Here is a 17,179-nt window from a genome sequence, read left to right as displayed (position 1 = left end):
CCTTATAGACTAACTGAAGTGTTGGAGCATACAGAGATAAACATCTTTCACAAAGTTATGCAAGTTCTAATTCATTCAAGGCAAGAGGCACCTGTCAATTGACTAGAATGGGAGTTCCAACTCAAAGAGCGAGTACAGGCAGTCCCCGAGTTACGCGGATCCGACTTGTGTCGGATCCGCAGTTATGAACGGGGATTTCTCGCCTCCCCACCCCGGAGGACTCGAGCGGCGGGACGCCTGGTCCCGCCGCCCGCCTTCTCCGGGGCGAGAAAAGCTGCAGACCAGGGAGACGCTGAACAGAGCGGCGGAGCACCCGGCCGGACCCACGCCGCTTCCAGCTGATCTGGAAGCAGCCGCGGGTCTGGCCCCCGGTGCTCCGCCGCTTTGTTCAGCGTCTCCCTGGTCTGCAGACCAGGGAGACGCTGAACAGAGCGGCGGAGCACCCGGCTGGACCCGCGCTGCTTTCAGATCAGCTGGAAGCGGCGCGGGTCCGGCCCCAGGGAGACGCTGGGACCAGGGAGACCAGGGAGACGCTGAGCAGAGCGGCGGAGGACCCGGGCCGGACCCGCAACGCTTTCAGCTGATCTGGAAGCCGCGGGTCCGCCCGGGTCCTCCGTGGCTTTGCTCAGTGTCTCCCTGGTCTGCAGACAAGGGAGACGCTGAGCAAAGCCGCGGAGGACCCGGGCCGGACCGCAGCGCTGATCTGGAAGCGCCACGGTTCGGCTCGGGTCCTCTGCAGCTTTGCTCCACGTCTCCCTGGTCTGCTGGGGGGGGGACGCAGCTAGTGCCCCCCCAGCAGACCAGGGAGACGTGGAGCAAAGCCGGGGGCCTGTGGTAGAGCAGGTGGGGCACTGCCGGTTGGTCCTGCAGCACCGCTCCTTGGTGCTACTGGACCAACCCGGCAGCATCCCAGCTGCTCTGCCCCAGGCGTCCTGATTCAGCTGCTGATCAGTTTCAGCTGTGGCTGAATCAGGATGCCTGGGGCAGAGCAGCTGGGGTGCTGCTGGGTTGGTCCAGTAGCTCCGAGGAGCGGCCGCGCTACTGGACCAAGCCAGCAGCACCCGAGCTGCTCTGCCCCAGGCGTCCCAAAGTCAGCCACTGCTGAAACTGACCAGCGGCTGACTACAGGAAGCCCGAGGCAGAGTTGCTCTGCCCTGGGCTTCCTGGAATCAGCTGCTGATCAGTTTCAGCAGCAGCTGACTTGGGGACACCTGGTGTTCTTACCTTGAATCTGTATGTAAGTGGAACTGGTGTCCAGATTCAGCGGCTGTTGAAACTGATCAGTTTCAGCAGCGGCTGATGCCAGTTCCGACTTACATACAGATTCAACTTAAGAACAAACCTACAGTCCCTATCTTGTACGTAACCCGGGGACTGTCTGTATAAAAACAAGTAGTCCTGTGGCACCTGAAAGACTAAGAAAAATATGTATTATCATGAGCTTTCATGGGTAAAGCCTACCCATGATACATTTTTGTTAGTTTCTGAGGGAAAAAAAGGGTATAAAAAGGTCTCTTATAAGGGATTAAACACAACTGACTCATCCATTTCTAACTCTAACTACTCATGTCCCAGCATTTAGGAGGAGGGGAAGCAGCCTGACCAGAAAACAGAGGAGTTAGAATCCAGAGTGGCAATGAGAGAGAATGGAGCAAAGGGACAGAGTGCAGGTTGGACACTGGACTGGAATGAGGACAAGTTGCAGGGGCTGGGATTGGGACCTAAGTACAAAGAAAATATGCCCTGTGGAATTTGGACTAAACCACCGGAGTCTGGAGTAGGGATGTAAAATCCCACTGAATTGGTTAAATGGTTAAATGTAGTGCTAACACTACATTTAACTGATTAAGTGGGGGTGGAGTAGTCCCCTTACCAGCTGGGGATGGGCTACAGCTGCTCCAGCCCAGCTGCTCCTGGACTCCAGGCTGCTGCTTCCTGCGGCTCCCCTTAGCTGGGGACAGCCAACCGGAGACAATGGGAGCCACAAAGCTCCATGGCTACAGACCCTTTAGGTAAACAAAGTGGCACAGGTCTGGCTAACTGCTTTCCCAAAGTGGGCCCATGGCCCACTTTGAGAAACACTCATATCAACAGTAATTTCATCCTTTTTTTTGCCTCAATGTTTTCCATATTTACAGTCAAACTGCCAGTTTTTTGAAGAGTTCCACAGGGTACACAGTGTGTATCTCCAAAAATGACAAACCTCTCATTATTCTGGTCAAAATAATGTTTTAGTTTATTTCTCTGCATGGTGCCAAAGCATCTAGAATAATGTATAAGAACCCTCAAATTTACTCACCCATTCAAAAAATTGCTTAAAAGGATAGGAAAAGACATCTTTACAGAAATACTCTTTGTAATTGGCACAACTAGGTCTTGGCTGGGCTAAATCAGTTGCTTGTCTGCTACATTAGATTACCAGGATACAGAGTAAATAGGAGATAAATCCAGCAGACTGAAGACGGGGCTAAGGATGTCAACAAGGATGAGCAAGAATGTCTGAAGAAAGAAATGACCTAAGCAGTCTGGATATTATAGGCTCAGCAGGAACTCTTTTTAAAAATGAGGCAAAAGATAAAAATAGCAGGGCAAAAAATGAAACAAAATAAAACAAAAAACACATGCCAGGAAACTGTAATATATCTCCAAGACAGGATGAGAAGGCAGCTCAGGAAGCGTTTCTGCAGATAAGAAAGCTCTGTAAAAAATACTTCATCACTGATCATACGAAGATTTCATTTATCATGACATTAACCTCAGCTAACCAAGGTGAAATAAGGCAGGAAGGATGCAGTTTCCCTAGGTAGCACGACTGTTTTTCTTACATGTACAGTTCAGCAAGTTGAAACAGCAAAGGCTATTCCGGATACAGTCTTACCAACAGGGCAGGTTGTGATAAAAAACAAACAAACCCGCTTAAAGCTACTGGTTGCAATGTGAAGCATTCCTGAGAGCACTTGTGCAAAAGCGTGCTGGTGACATAACAGGTTTGGAAAAAGGCTCCCTAACAGTGAATTATTTTCTAGTGAACGTGAACAATACTTTTGAACAGACAAGGCCAGAAAGCAGCACAGTCATTAACAGAAATTAAAACAGCAAGAAAAAACAATACATGTAAGAAACATTGCAGAACATTACACAATGTAAACAAAATCATTTAGGAGTAACCTACAAAGGAAAAACAACAGTTTTTCTCTTCATGATGTGGGAAGACGACTTGGAAGACTTTGGGTAGTTTTGTTTCTGCATGGTCATTTTCTACAATAGCAAACCAGGGCACATCTACCCTAATGCTCTATGGATGGCTGAAGAAGTAATGGATTATGATATCTCAGGTACTATGGACATGAAACCTGATAACTGAGCGGAGAAGCAATTTTCCCACAGATTGTTTAAAAACTAAAATAAGTAGGGGGGCAACCTGTCACTGTTAAAGCTTCACAAACTTGCCCTTTTCATTTAAGAGCTCCAATAAAACCAAAATCAGACTAAATATTGCTGACATTTTAAAATAAAAATCAAGCAGAAAATGTTATTTTATCCCCTGCACAAAGAAAAACAAATTGCCAGTATTCAGGGAGTTCCACTCTGTGCCCAAACCAGTGTTGCTACAGCCATCCCAACCAAGTCTGAAATCACTTAGCCAAAAGGGCAGCCAACATTTGGATGCTTTGTCAATTTTCCATTCAGTAATTTGGGAAGGCACAGTCTACACTGCAATGAGAAGGATTTGCACATTATTGTGGGCACTCTCCCAAGTTAGCTTTCATCTAGCTAGAGTAAGGCCTTATCCAGAACCTAGGTAGCTGTTCAAGCAGTCTCTGTTGCAGTTCAGGCAATCACAGCTATACTGCTATTGTTGCACAGCTAGTGTCCCTGAAGTTAGCTTTAATCTTGGTTAATCATACCCACACTAGCACAGACCTGTCTAGATCTACAGTAGCTCAGGGTTGTCTGTGGGAGCTGCAATCACACCTCTTGATTGCACTGGAGACAGACCCTGGCTAAGGGTATGTCTATGACCTCAAATAGGCACATGCTCAAGGCAGCTACATTATACTTTTAGCACATTAGTTCATTCAAAGCCTTCATGAGTATATCCCCTCAAGCTGGAAATTAACCCCCAATCCAGTCAACTCCTCACACATTATTATGGCTGCTGGAATTGTGACTGCCTCCTGACAACACAGGGATATTCAGTTGCCCAAAGTGCTAGCAGACATTGGGAGCATCTTAGAAAATACACACACAACAGTCAAAACTAGTCCTTTCAATGTACAGCACAGCTGCCTTACTCACAATGATCTGCCAAATCTCAGAAATTAATTAAAACAATGGTAAAACTCTGGTGTAAACTAAGATAAGAGAACAGGAAATCCAGAGTTTAAACTTAGCTCACCTTGTTATGTCTGGAACTACAGATCACATGTATAATCTGTAAAGTAACAGACTAAGCTTATTAGGAGAAGCCACAATGGACTGAGTTTTGGCATCCCTAACGGAGTCAGATTTGATTAAAAACTGCAGAATATGGTCCAGTATTAGCTCTCACACTTGCATACAACAGAGACAAAATTCAAAACTTGACTTTGATGTATTTCTCTAATTTAAGACACAACCTGAATTAAAGAAAAAAAGTTCTCATGCCAAGAGCTGGGTTCACTTTCAGTCCTTTACCTTCTATTATCAAGTTTAGAGAGTAGTTATTAACTCAAAGTCAATAGTAAACTCCTGAAAAAAAATGTGTTCACTGTGATAAAACACAGAATTTAGTTACAGCAAAGTTGCACTTTCAAAAATTTGCAGAAGAAACAATGCAAAAGGAAACAGGTGACAAAGTTTTACTTTTTGCTCTAGCTTTTAACAAATCATGTTTTTGTTGCCCTAGTACACTGGAGCTCTTTAAAGTTCATGGGATGCAATGGATTTCCTGTGGCATTTAAATTTTGCAGAGTACATTTTACACATTTTTTTAATTTGATCAAAGTTAATGCCTAAATTGTAGCTGTTAGAAGGAAGAAAGTAGGCAATAGAGAATTGCAAATTAGCTAAAAGGGCAGACACCAAAAATGTAACTATAACATGCTAATAGATGCTGAGTTGAGTTTGATATACACAAACAAACAGTAATCCTTTTTTCATTTCCCCTTTTTGTAGGTTATCTTGAAAAGAATATTTTCTATTCTTTTTAGCATATTTCACAAAGTCTTTTACCTCAGGTTTCAAAGGCCACTCACACAGACAAGCTACAGGATTATACCAATAGAAAAATAGTAATAGTCTATCATTCAAAGAAGGTGATGGCATACAATACAAAGAATTGCTGAGAGTGGTAGTCAGTTCTGGTTATCACATGTCAATTAGAAAGAGCAGGTACCAGAGATGTGTGATGAAAAATCATTAGACACATGGAGAGACTGAAGAGATCAGGACTGCTAGTTTTAGAGAGGAGACAAATGAGATGGAACTGGCAGAGATGATGATACAGAAAAGATAACCCAGACAGGAATATTACACCACCTCTCATCATACAAAAACAAGGGGACATAAAAGCAAACTTAAAACTGATAAAAGGGAATAGTTTTCACTGCACAGTTCAATCTTTTGAACACATTACTACAAGATATCATTGCAAACAAGAGTTAGCAGAACTCAATAAAGGATTAGACATTTATATGGAGAAAGTTCTCAAGGTATAAAAAATACATGTGGTACAAGAATGGCCTAAGACAAACACCAAATGATGTATGAGAAAAAACCTCTCCAAGGGGCAGGATAATCCATAATTGTCCACCAAGATAGTCCTCTAAAGCAGTGGTTCCCAAACTTTTTACCCTGCATCTCCTCTTACCTATGTCCATGCCACCCTCAAAGGGAGGGGGGAGGGAAAAATGTGAACAGGAACAAGGTGAGCCAAGGCTGGGGCCACAGCTGGGGGTGGGAGCGGAGCCTCAGGTGCAGGGTCAGTAGCTGGGACCAGCAGCAGGGGCCTGGCCAGAAGTGGAGCTGATTGGTGCTGCCTCCCTGGCCTTCCCAGGCCTCAGCCATGCTCCCTGAATGTTCATCTGTGCCTGCTTAGGGGCATGCCTCACAGATTGGGGACCTCTGCTCTAAAACTTCTGATACTGTTGGAGATAGGGCAGTGGACAAAATAGACCTCAGATCTGATCCACTAGGCTTGCTCTCAGTTCTTGTACTAGGTACAAATGATTGAGATTGTTTAAAACAAGCAGTCAATTAAAATAGAAACCTTTGTGTGTTGTTTTATTGCAGTGTACAGTAGAACCTCAGCATTACAAACACCAGAGTTACAAATAGAGTGGTCAACCACAGCTCATTTGGAACCAGATGCACACAATCAGGCAGCAGCACAGACAAAAAACCCAAACAAATGCAGTACGGTAATGTGTTAAATGTGAACTATTCAAAAGATAAAGGGAAAGTATAACACAAGATTTAGCAAAATAAGGCAATTGTGTTTGTTTTAGGGATGTGAAAGGTTAATGGGTTAACCCTTAATAGGTGATGCTTACCGGTTCTGGTTAACTGGTAACCTGTGGGGGTTAGATAGAACATGGGGCCCATTTCAGACAGGCAGCCTCTGTCCATGAGGAACTCGGGCACTCCTCAGATAGGGTCTGCTCCACCAAAGCAGCTTCTGTCCACAAGGAGCCAGGCCTGCTGCAGACAGGGGCTGCTCTGGCAGGAGCTGGGAGCCAGGAGCTGGCAGTCAGCCACAGTGCAGGGCTAGAAGCAGGAGTCTTAAGGGCCTGAGGTTGCTCCAGCCAGGCTGGAGCAGTCCCCCACCCAGATCCCGTTTAGTCAGTTAATCAGTTAAATGTTAAAAGCAGCATTTTTCTTCTTCATAGTAAAGTTTCAAAGTGATATTAAATCAATGTTCAGTTGTAAACTTCTAAAAGAAGAACCACCGTTACAAACACGTCAGAGTTATGAACAGCCTCCATTCCGGAGGTGTTTGTAATACTGCCGCTTCCACTGTTGAAACTGGAACTGAAAGCATTAAATATACCTGCTTAAAGCAATCATTTAAAATCTGCCCTGCCTTAGTGAATGCCTGTTCACCTTGATATTAAATTCTGGTAGGTGTAAAATTGCTTAACATTTAACAAGTTTCTTTTAATTGGATAAGCGCTTGAAAAAAACAAACAAACCTCACAGAGATGGTTTCTTTAAATGTCAAGGGGAAACATCTGTTATTTTGAACCTAATAGGAAGAAAGTGCTCCTGTTAAATTTCTTCTTTGCACATTTTCCTCCCTAGCTGGGAAGTGCTCCTTTGGGATTCCTACACGCATTTTCTGCTGCTTGCCGCTTCCATAGTTCACAGCTTACTTTACAAAAGCATTAGGATCGAGATCAACTAAACATTCATTCGCCACTAGAATATCCTAATTAATGGCCTGTGCCTGCCTTACACAGCTCACAGGTACAGACTACATGCAGCCAGAGCTAGCACTGAGAAAGCAGCCAAATAGCAGCTTTCAGGGTTTTTTACATTTACATGGATCCACTTCTGGGTAGTTTAACTATGTTGGCTTTTATTTTTTTAAGCCTTAGGATTGTATATTAAATTAAGCTTATTTGTCAAATTCTCATTTCAGATTCTTCTCTCCTTAAACTGAGGCTCACTAACATCAAAAGGGGAAAATAAAATGTAAAGCTGAGACATTTGGCTAAGGGGGCTGCTGTTCTAGAATCACTCAGTTATAGGAGCAACTACACAGTGATTCTACTGGGAGGATAAGTGGGCAGTGGGATACAGGAAATGGGATCAGGCATTTTCTAATAAAGGTCACTGTGGCTTTGGAAGCCCCCCCGTCAGGTGGTAGAATTATATTCGCCATACGTAAGAAAGGTTCTATAGTTTTCAGATGCCTGGAAATTGTGTTTTGCGAATGGAGGGCGATAAGAATATTTCCTCATCTGAGATTCCTGCAACTGTGGCTCCACCTTTGACTCAGCCTCTGTTTCCATCAGCCTCCTGGTGGTAGTGGTATAGAGGTGAGATGTTCTGTTTATGCAAGGATTTATTGACATCTGTGCCCTGCCATGTGGGTGCAAAACTTGTAGCTCCCCGTGGTTCAATCTGAGGCACTGCCAACAAAAGCACCTCAGTGGATCTCCACTGTGGAGACAGGATGAAGAAAAGGCAGCTTCTCAGACAGAGAAACTCTGGTCCAGGGCTTTGGATTGAGTTGAACCCAGAAGTGAGTCAGCTGCCAGAGAAGTTTCTTTGGGGCATTTGAAATAAAATACAATTTAAAACACCCCCCAGTTTCGTTTTAAAGTAAATGTATATCCCAGACACCAGCAAGGAGTTGCAGCTTTCTCACAGAGCAGGGTGGGGTGGAGGGTGTTAATAAAGAAAACAGAAATTTCTGTTTATTTTACACAATGGGTAACAGTCTAACAGCAAAGAGCCAATGCTCATCCCTTGCATCCCTTCTTTAACTTCCTCCGGGGAAGCTCCTAGAAAGGACATGTGGGAGAACTGCTGTTATGCTGTGGTTGTTCTTCTCTGTGTTTTGGGTAAAGATTATTTTCTTTGTTCTCTCCTCTGCTGTATTGGCTTGCCATGTTCACAAATGATCAGATTAACTGCAATGTTATTAACAAAATAACCTGATCAATCACAAGGACAAACTTACAAAGGAGAAACACTGAGGTACAATCCCATCTGCATCAATTAAGGCTATTGCCCCAAAGGGCAATGATGGTAGGAGCATTTCCCTCCAGGGAGTTCAACTTCCCAATGTTGCAACTCATAGGAACCCTGCAAGCAAGAGTTTATGAAATCAGATGATAAATTAATGCTCTTTCAAGCTATCCTAGATACGGTCACTTTTTTGGTTAGCAGCATCCACTTTTGGGTTTGTACTGCCCTCAGTGGTTCCCTCTGATTTCCTGTAAAATGATACACTGGCACACTTTCACGTGCTACCAGGGACATTTGCCACCATAGTAAATTCCCACAGGTGAATTAACCTCTGTGTCTATGGACACAAAACTTGATAAATAGAACTTGTGCCTATTTGTTAGTCAGACTTTTGGGGGGAGCCCCAATATTAGAAGTTTGACCAATTACAAGTACTTAGTGAATAGCAAGTAGTATTCCTGGTCCATGACTAGGACACAATATGGTAATACAGATAAGAAATAATAATGTGTATAAAACAAATACAAATGGAGTATTCATGGTTAAGAAAACCCATGCTAGCTGGCAAAGGAGCCTGCAAGAATAAGTTGCGATGAGGTGGAGAGATGCAAGGGCCTGCCCCATTTGGGCACGTCACCTGGTTCTAACTATGAAAGTGATCACAAGAATCGGGAGCACAGGGAGTGCGGGTGGTGTACAACCCAAGCCTGCCCACCCCAGGGCTGGCTCGAGCCATTGTGCATCCTGGGCAGCAGGCGCACGACGCATGCGCCGCTCCGTCCCCGGGTGCATGGTGCATGCGCGGCCCTGCCCTCCGGCGCACCTTACAGCTGCAATCAGGCGCATGGCACCTGATGGCAGCTCTAAGGGGCGCGGCGTGAGAGTGGGACCAGGGCTGGTGGTTTGGAAAGATAATGTCTTTCCCTGCCTCTTGTACGTGCTGCCCCTGTCAGCACTCCACAGGAACAGAGTCCTACCCGTGATTTTTGAACTACAACACCAGTATCACCTGATGCTCTTCGCTTTAAGGTTGCGTAGAGTCTTGGGCTGCTAGAAGGAAGAGAGAGAGAGGAAAAAGTATATATAGAAGGGGAAAGAGTGACACACACACACACACTTTCTTTTCTAGATATGGGCTCACCAGATATAGCCCTTTTTCTGTGTAATCCCTGGAGGCACCACACATGAATAGTTCCAGCTCTTTGTGTACATGTATTATCATCTTCTGGATGTTACGCATGGTATTTGCTATAAAATGGAATGCTGGAAGGCCTACAGCGCTCTTTATTTTCCCTTTCAAAGCAAGCTAGTCTATATTCATTCTGGTGTTTGACTCTAATAAAATTTCATGATGTATCTTTAAATCAGAAAACTAAAGTTCATGTCACAATTAGCTCACACAATTACCTCCCGAGGCTGTAATCTCACAAATGGATGCTTCCAAGCAAAACCCATGACTCTATAGGAATTGGTGTTGTGAACTCATTGTTTAACATTGCTTTCTGAGTCAGAATGTACCAGTACTCCAGATGGACATGTCTTTGGATGGATATAAAACCAAGGGTCCTGCACTTGGGGCCATTAGCAGTCCCATAGCACTTTCAATAATGATGGGTATGAGAACACTTGTGTTCTGACCACTTTCCAATATGGATGATTGCATTTTTCCTGCATACATACAATCTTCTTTTCCCCTCCTAAATGGTTATGTATAGTGGGGATGTACAAGTCTACCCTCTAACAGGCTGCATTTCAGTGTTCTGAGATGTGATCCTTGTGTGCCATGCACACCTTGTACATCAATTTGATATCTAAGCCCTCATACATGTGAGCTGTTAGCTTTATTTTATAAATAAATGGAATGTTAACTAAATGTCCCCCTTTCATTAAACTTCTGAAAGCGCTAAGTAAAGAGAGGCAGATAGTTGGTGAAACTCTAGCCTCAAGGAGGCCAATGGCAAAACTTCCTTTGAAAACTTCAGTGGGGTTAAGATTTCAATCAAAGTTGTTCTATAACTTTTCAAAGAACACAGAAGAGCTGCCCAGAAAACCCATGCTAGCTGGCAAAAGAGCCTGTAAGAGTAAGTTGTAATGAGGTGGAGAGGTACAAGGGCCTGCCCTGTTTGGGCATAAGTCACCTGGTTCAGGCTATGAGAGTGATCATAAGAATCCTGAAAAACTAGTCCAATAAAGGAGTCCTGTATCGATCTTTGAAGATGTAATTTTAACTAGGAGCACCAAGAACAAACTGCAGCAGCTTAAAGGAGATCAAACCAGCACGGTGAGTGCCTCGTATCATTGTCAGTTTAATCTGAAGAATAACTCATTTACACCTGTACTTTATGAAAGATTTTTTTCACTTGACCTATATCAGCCAGACATCTGCTTTGCTCTTCTAGTCTCACTCATACTTGGCCATGTATTTCATTGGAGTCTTTGGTAGTTCATTTACCACAGCAATATATTTGTTTGTCAAAGTCCTATCTCTATACCAAAAAGTCACTGGTATCCCTGTGAATGGACTAAAATGATGCCTCAACCGTCACTAATTTGGAAACCTCCATTTATATATATGGATTTTTTAGGCTATACTGACATCTGCAGGTACATAATAATGGATTTTGGAAAACAGACACACTATAGTTGGGGGGGGGGGGGGGGAGAAACAGGCTCCTCCTGGTTTTGAAAGAAAATGATTATGGTATTATTCTGTCCAAAGGAGGTACATTGGCATTGCATCTTTCCACAAGAGGGTGCTCTGTATTTTAACAGTTAAGTCTTAAATCTTTGCTAATACGATTAATAGCAGACTTCATTACTTTTTGCTGATGGAATTGTTCTTATGCCAATTAGTCACATCAAGCCAATAAAGAAAAGCCCTCTCAAACTGCAGAAATTAGTCTGTCCATTCAGGGTTATCAGAGAATTACACTTGCAGGGAAAATTCCTGCAAAACTTGCAATAGTCAATCTGTGCAATCACTGATTACTAAACTGCTGCCATTAAAAAAATGTAGCTAAGAAAAACAAAAAACTGCCAGTGGGAATCAGTCTAATAAGCTCATGTCAGCTATTATATGTGCTCAGAAATGCTTATTATAAATTATGTTTAGCCAGAATATAATTCACTTAATGACTGGCTCCAAGTTCCGCAGCTCTGTTTAATAAAGAAGACTTTAAGGTTTTTGTTCTTTTTAAGAACTTTACAGTTCAATAGAATACAATACTATCTTAAATCAATTGGGATCCAAAGAGCAATTTTAAAATATGCAATGATATCCTAAATAAACACATTAGAACATGTTTTAAAATTCAGATTAAAAAAGTCGAGGTGCCAAGACAGCTTCAATTTGCATGCTTAGTAATTACATGACAAATAAATATATCAGTGCAGGTCTCTTTACCCTCAATGTTATTATTGGGGGATATTTTTGCAAAGATAAGTTGTTCTTGGACAACTTCTCTCCAAGTTAAACAAGAAGTGCCTTCATTTTTCCTAAGTTGGTTTTGTCTTGTAAAATATTATGGCCAATGCAAAACTTTCCATGTAAGTTCATCTTAAAATATTCCAAGGTATAAGGAGTGCACAGCTATTGTTCTACTTCCAGGTATTCTTGTACCATTTAAAAAATACTTTAGTTTCACAGAGCAACTCATTCAAGATGGAGTTGATCGGTCTTACTGGTAGATGAATATACAGACTGTCCCCTTAACCCATTACTCAGTGTGGCTCGAATGAGGATTCACCAGTATCCAAGGGGGCAGCAGAAGAGGAGTTAGACAAGGAATTTCAGCACAAATAGACTGCACTGACGCAAATTCAACCCTATGCTAGTTAAACAATTCTTCCTCTTTCCTAAGCATGAAGAACCTGCTTTCACTGAAGTGAATGGGGGGCTTCCAACTGATTTCATTAGTAGCTGCTTCTTAATGATAAGGATCCAATACAATACAGGCAGTCCCCAAGTTACGCGGACTTATGTCGGATCCGCAGTTACGAATGGGGCTTTTCTCTCCCCGGAGGACTGGAGCGGCGGGACGCCCAGATGTGCTGCAGTCCCGCCGCCCCCGTCCTCCCGGGGCGAGAAAAGCTGCTCCCCGTCTCTCTGGTCTGCAGGGAGACCGGGAGCAAAGCCGCGGAGCACGCCTGCAGCGGGACAGCCCAGGCGTTCCCGGGCTGTCCGTGTGCTCCGTGGCTTTGCTCCCCGTCTCCCTGGTCAGCAGACCAAAGAGACGGAGCAAATCCGTGGAGGACGCGGGCAGTCCCGCCACCCGCGTCTCCCTGGTCTCCTGGTGGGGGAGGGGGAAGGAGGTGAAAGGGGGTGTAGCTAGTGCCCCTCCTCCTTCCCCCCCCAGCAGACCAGGCTTTTCTTGCCTACGCCTGGGGTAGAGCAGCTGGGGCACTGCCGGATTGGTCCCGCAGCGCCGCTCCTCGGCACTACTGTACCAACCCGGCAGCACCCCAGCTGCTCTGCCCCAGGCGTCCTGATTCAGCCGCTGCTGAAACTGACCAGCAGCGGCTGAATCAGGACGCCTGGGGCAGAGCAGCTGGGGTGCTGCTGGGTTGCTCCAGTAGCGCCGAGGAGCGGCGCTACTGGAGCAACCCAGCAGCACCCCAGCTGCTCTGCCCCAGGTATCCCCAAGTCAGCCGCTGCTGAAACTGACCAGCGGCTGACTACAGGAAGCCTGAGGCAGAGTTGCTCTGCCCCGGGCTTCCTGGAATCAGCCGCTGATCAGTTTCAGCAGCAGCTGACTTGGGGACGCCTGGGTTTCTTAAGTTGAATCCGTATGTAAGTCAGAACTGGCGTCCAGATTCAGCCGCTGTTGAAACTGATCAGTTTCAGCAGTGGCTGACGCCAGTTCCGACTTACATACAGATTCAACTTAAGAACAAACCTACAGTCCCTATCTTGTACGTAACCCAGGGACTGCCTGTAAGGTGCAGTTTGGAACTACAAACACATCCATGCAAAGTAATCCTGCTAGCATTCAAAGAAAGCAGGAAAGAAGAAGGGAATAAAAGACATCCTGTGGTGTTACCCCAAGTGCCAAACTGTACTCACTTTATTCACATGTGGTCCCACTGGGTTCAATAGGCCTAACTAAAGAGAACAGGATTTTGACTCAAAATAATAGTAGGATTATTAATCTACCTTTACCTTGTAGCATGTATTACATTTGAGCACTGTCTTGGTCATGAGAGCAATGATATCAATTAAACATTCTTTGGTTGTTGAATTTTGAAGAGCTCATCTATCCACGTGTCCATGGAAGAGTAACAGAGGCGGCATTTCTTTTGTGAAGAGAAGAATGGGGCAGCCCTCCACTGCGCTCCTTGTTTCAGCTACAGAGCTGGGATGCTGGTGTTCTCCATTTGGTGCATGCATAGGAGGAGGTAAGTAAGAGTAAGGGGTTATAAGGCTATTTATCCTGGGAAGGACCGTTCCAGAACTCTGGCCAAGACTTTGGAACCATTGAAGAAGAATCGCCACCAGGGTTCTCGCTGCTACCAGTGTGTACAGAACTAAGGATGTTAAATATCGACTAATTGAGTAATCGAATAGTCAATGCATCTAGCATTCACTATTTGATTAGTCGATAGGGCGCCTCCGCCTTTGAAGTGTAGCAACAGCCCTAGGTTGCATCGACATTGGGCTGCATGTGGCGTTTCAAAGAGGCAGCACCGCAAAGAGCCTGGGGTCAGCGGGGGAGTCCCCAGCTGACCCCGGGCTCCATGTGGCACTGCCACTTTGAAAGAGTGAAAGGAGCCTGAAGCCGGGCTCCCCGTGGCATTTCAAAACGCTTCAAAATACTGCCTCATGAAGCCGTGGTCTGGCTCCAGACTCCAAGCAGTGTTGCTGCTTTGAAGTATCCCCTTCTCAATACTGAGTCTTCCTGCTCTAATTCAAAAACCTGCCTATAACCTGGTACATAGCATTATCCAGTTCCCTGACTGTCAGGGTAGGTCTTCACTGACAAGTTAACATGGGGAGCTCTCTTATATACTTCGAGCGTTGCCCCAACCCTCTCCCCATCCACAGACAAAACCTGTCATCTGAGTTAAGTGATGCTTTCAACCCAGGCTAGCTGGCATGGTGGGAACATAAGCTCAGGGGTAGCTTTCACTCAGTCTGCGAACACTCCCATTGTGTAGTGAGGACAAAACTAAACCATTCAAGGGTAAGGCTTTGGTTGTGCCAGGAAAATGGGATGTGTCTGGAATCGGATTGCTTCTCAAAACCATACATAAAAGAGAGAATCATCAGGAAGATGAAAGGGGCTGACTAAGGGCATTCTCTCCTGTCCAGGACTGCCCCAGCTCTGAGCCTCCCAACCCCAGCCACCCTTTACGGTGGGGGTGCTAACACTCCTCCCCTCCCAATTTGTACAGGAACATTGCTGGCTGTTCCTCTTCATCAGGGAGCGAGGGGAAAGTGCACAGCTTACTGCATTCCTCACTCTGGCTGGGGAGCACAGGGGCAGACCAACCTGGACCTGCCCCAGCTCTGGGACATGCACCTCTCCCCTGGCTGTGTCTTCTGGAGCTGCATCAGCCATAGAGAGGTGCTCCTCTCTGGGCCTTAAGCTGCTGCAGTAGGAGAGGGCTGGGATAGTCTTCTCTTCCCAGGGCAGCCTGCAAACTGAACTCCTCATGCCCATCCCCATCCCAGAGCAATGATTTAAATGAAACATGGACATTTTCATTTTATTTTCCAAAAAAACAAAAATTACTTGAGTTAAAGACCTGAGCAATGCTGGGTAAATCTTCTAGTAAACCATATAAGAGTTTTTTGTCCAGAGGTCTATAAAAAGGTTATGCACATATATTGTTGGTGCGGCTTTATCTGGATGTCTCTGTGACTGGATACATATTTAGCACATTTTAAAAAAGAAAATGGAACAGGTTTTAAACAGCACTTAGAAATCAGATAAAAATGTGGAAGAAGAGTTGCAAAAGCCACTCACAAGGAAGACAGACAGCAGGCCAGCTCTGAAGCTGGGAACTTTCCAACTGCTAACAAATGCATTGTCAAAACAAGCTACAGGTAAACAGCACATAAAGCAGGTGAAAAATGTGATTGTAAGGGGGTGTGATGACAGTTCTGTTTCCATAATACATTAATCTGAAGGTACTTGAGCATCTGTTATATATTTAGCTTTTTGCTGCTATTTTAAAGACAATAAAGCATGTGAGCATCACTTAACATCCAATAGACCATATGTTAAAAAGGTGCTGGAAAACGCAATCAGCATGAAGGAAACTGCCATGGCTTCTGAGAGGTACAGTATGTTAGAAATGAATTGTTAATGCGACTGGGATGCCTGTTGAAAATTAGCTGAATTCCTTGTTTTACATGGCTAAACAATAGCACAATGTTTAGGATCCCATATCAATAGCATGAGATGCACACATTGGCTGCTGCAGCCGGCCACTTTGAGGGGGTGCATCAGGCAGCAGGGTGCCTGCCTGAGGGTCCTGCTGGGCTGCTGGCTGGGAGCCACTTTAAGGTAAGCATCTCTTGACCAGAGCCTGCACCTAGCACGCCACCCCCTTCTGCACCCCAATCAGATCACAACCCCCACCCAGACCCTGCATCCTCTCCTGCAACCCTTCTCCATATCAGAGTCCTCTTCTGCATCCTTAGCCCTTCCCAAACCCTGCACCCCAATCACCTGCCCCAGGTCACAACCCCCTCCTGCTATAGGTCACAAACCAAACCCCTGCACTTCTGCCCCAGGTCACAATCCCCTCCTAGACCCAGCACCCTCTCTTGCACCCCAAGGTGCTACCCCAAGCTTCCTCCTGCACCTTGGCCCTTGACCACTTACCAAATTCTTGGAGTCCCATCAAAAATTATGGCCCACCCCTGCTCTAGGTGGCATCTGTAGACCTATTGGCTGATGCTATTTCTCTACACTGGGCCCTCTTCCCAGGGTCCCCCTCACATTTTAGCTCCAGTGACAGTCCTCCTGCTCTACTCTGCCTCTGCCCTGCCACTGCTGCTCCCCTGACCTCTCCAGTTCTGGCTGCTGTGGCTCTGCTCAGTTCAGGCTGCTTCTCTGCTTCTCTCTAGGTTTGGCTGCTGCTCACTCTCTTTAACATAGCTCCACTCTGATCCAGGCAGCTCCAGCTCACTTGGAGGTCTCACTAGTTTATTTGCCTCCTCCCAAATAGCCATTCTTCTTTTTTCAAACGAGCTCACATCTATTACTGAGACCCCCACAACACTCCCAAAATCAGTTGTGGCCGCTCCCTTGTTTCTGGGACATCCATTGCTGCTACTCTTCATCCTAATGCTCTGGGGTGGGAGCCCCAGTCCTTCCCAACACCAGTTGCTTGCCCCTCCTCCGTTCCTGGGACGGAAGACTACATGGCCCCCCCAGACCTTTATTATCTCACTACCCTCGCTCCTCTTCTAAGGGAAGTTCAGAGACTGTTTTAACCCTTCACCACCCATGTACTTCCTCTGCTGAAAAAAGCTATTAGGGAGCATACTTCCAAT

At 45.3% G+C, this 17,179-nt stretch overlaps 1 long non-coding RNA gene across 6 annotated transcripts in view; it reads right to left on the bottom strand.

Moving 5' to 3' along the window:
* The window catches only part of LOC106731995 (uncharacterized), a 69,470-nt gene that overhangs the window by 37,416 nt on the left and 14,875 nt on the right, over positions 1 to 17,179 (bottom strand). For 4 of the 6 annotated variants that reach the window (XR_012902092.1, XR_012902095.1, XR_012902091.1 and 1 more), the window contains exon 1: positions 1,874 to 5,369. The exons of 1 other annotated variant lie outside the window; for it this stretch is intronic. This is a non-coding gene — a long non-coding RNA (uncharacterized LOC106731995). One more of the 6 variants, XR_012902097.1, reaches the window with a different exon arrangement.

The sequence above is a fragment of the Pelodiscus sinensis genome, chromosome 2 (assembly GCF_049634645.1).
Source record: "Pelodiscus sinensis isolate JC-2024 chromosome 2, ASM4963464v1, whole genome shotgun sequence".
NCBI lineage: Eukaryota > Metazoa > Chordata > Testudines > Trionychidae > Pelodiscus > Pelodiscus sinensis.
This window is presented reverse-complemented; position numbering and strand designations above follow the sequence as displayed.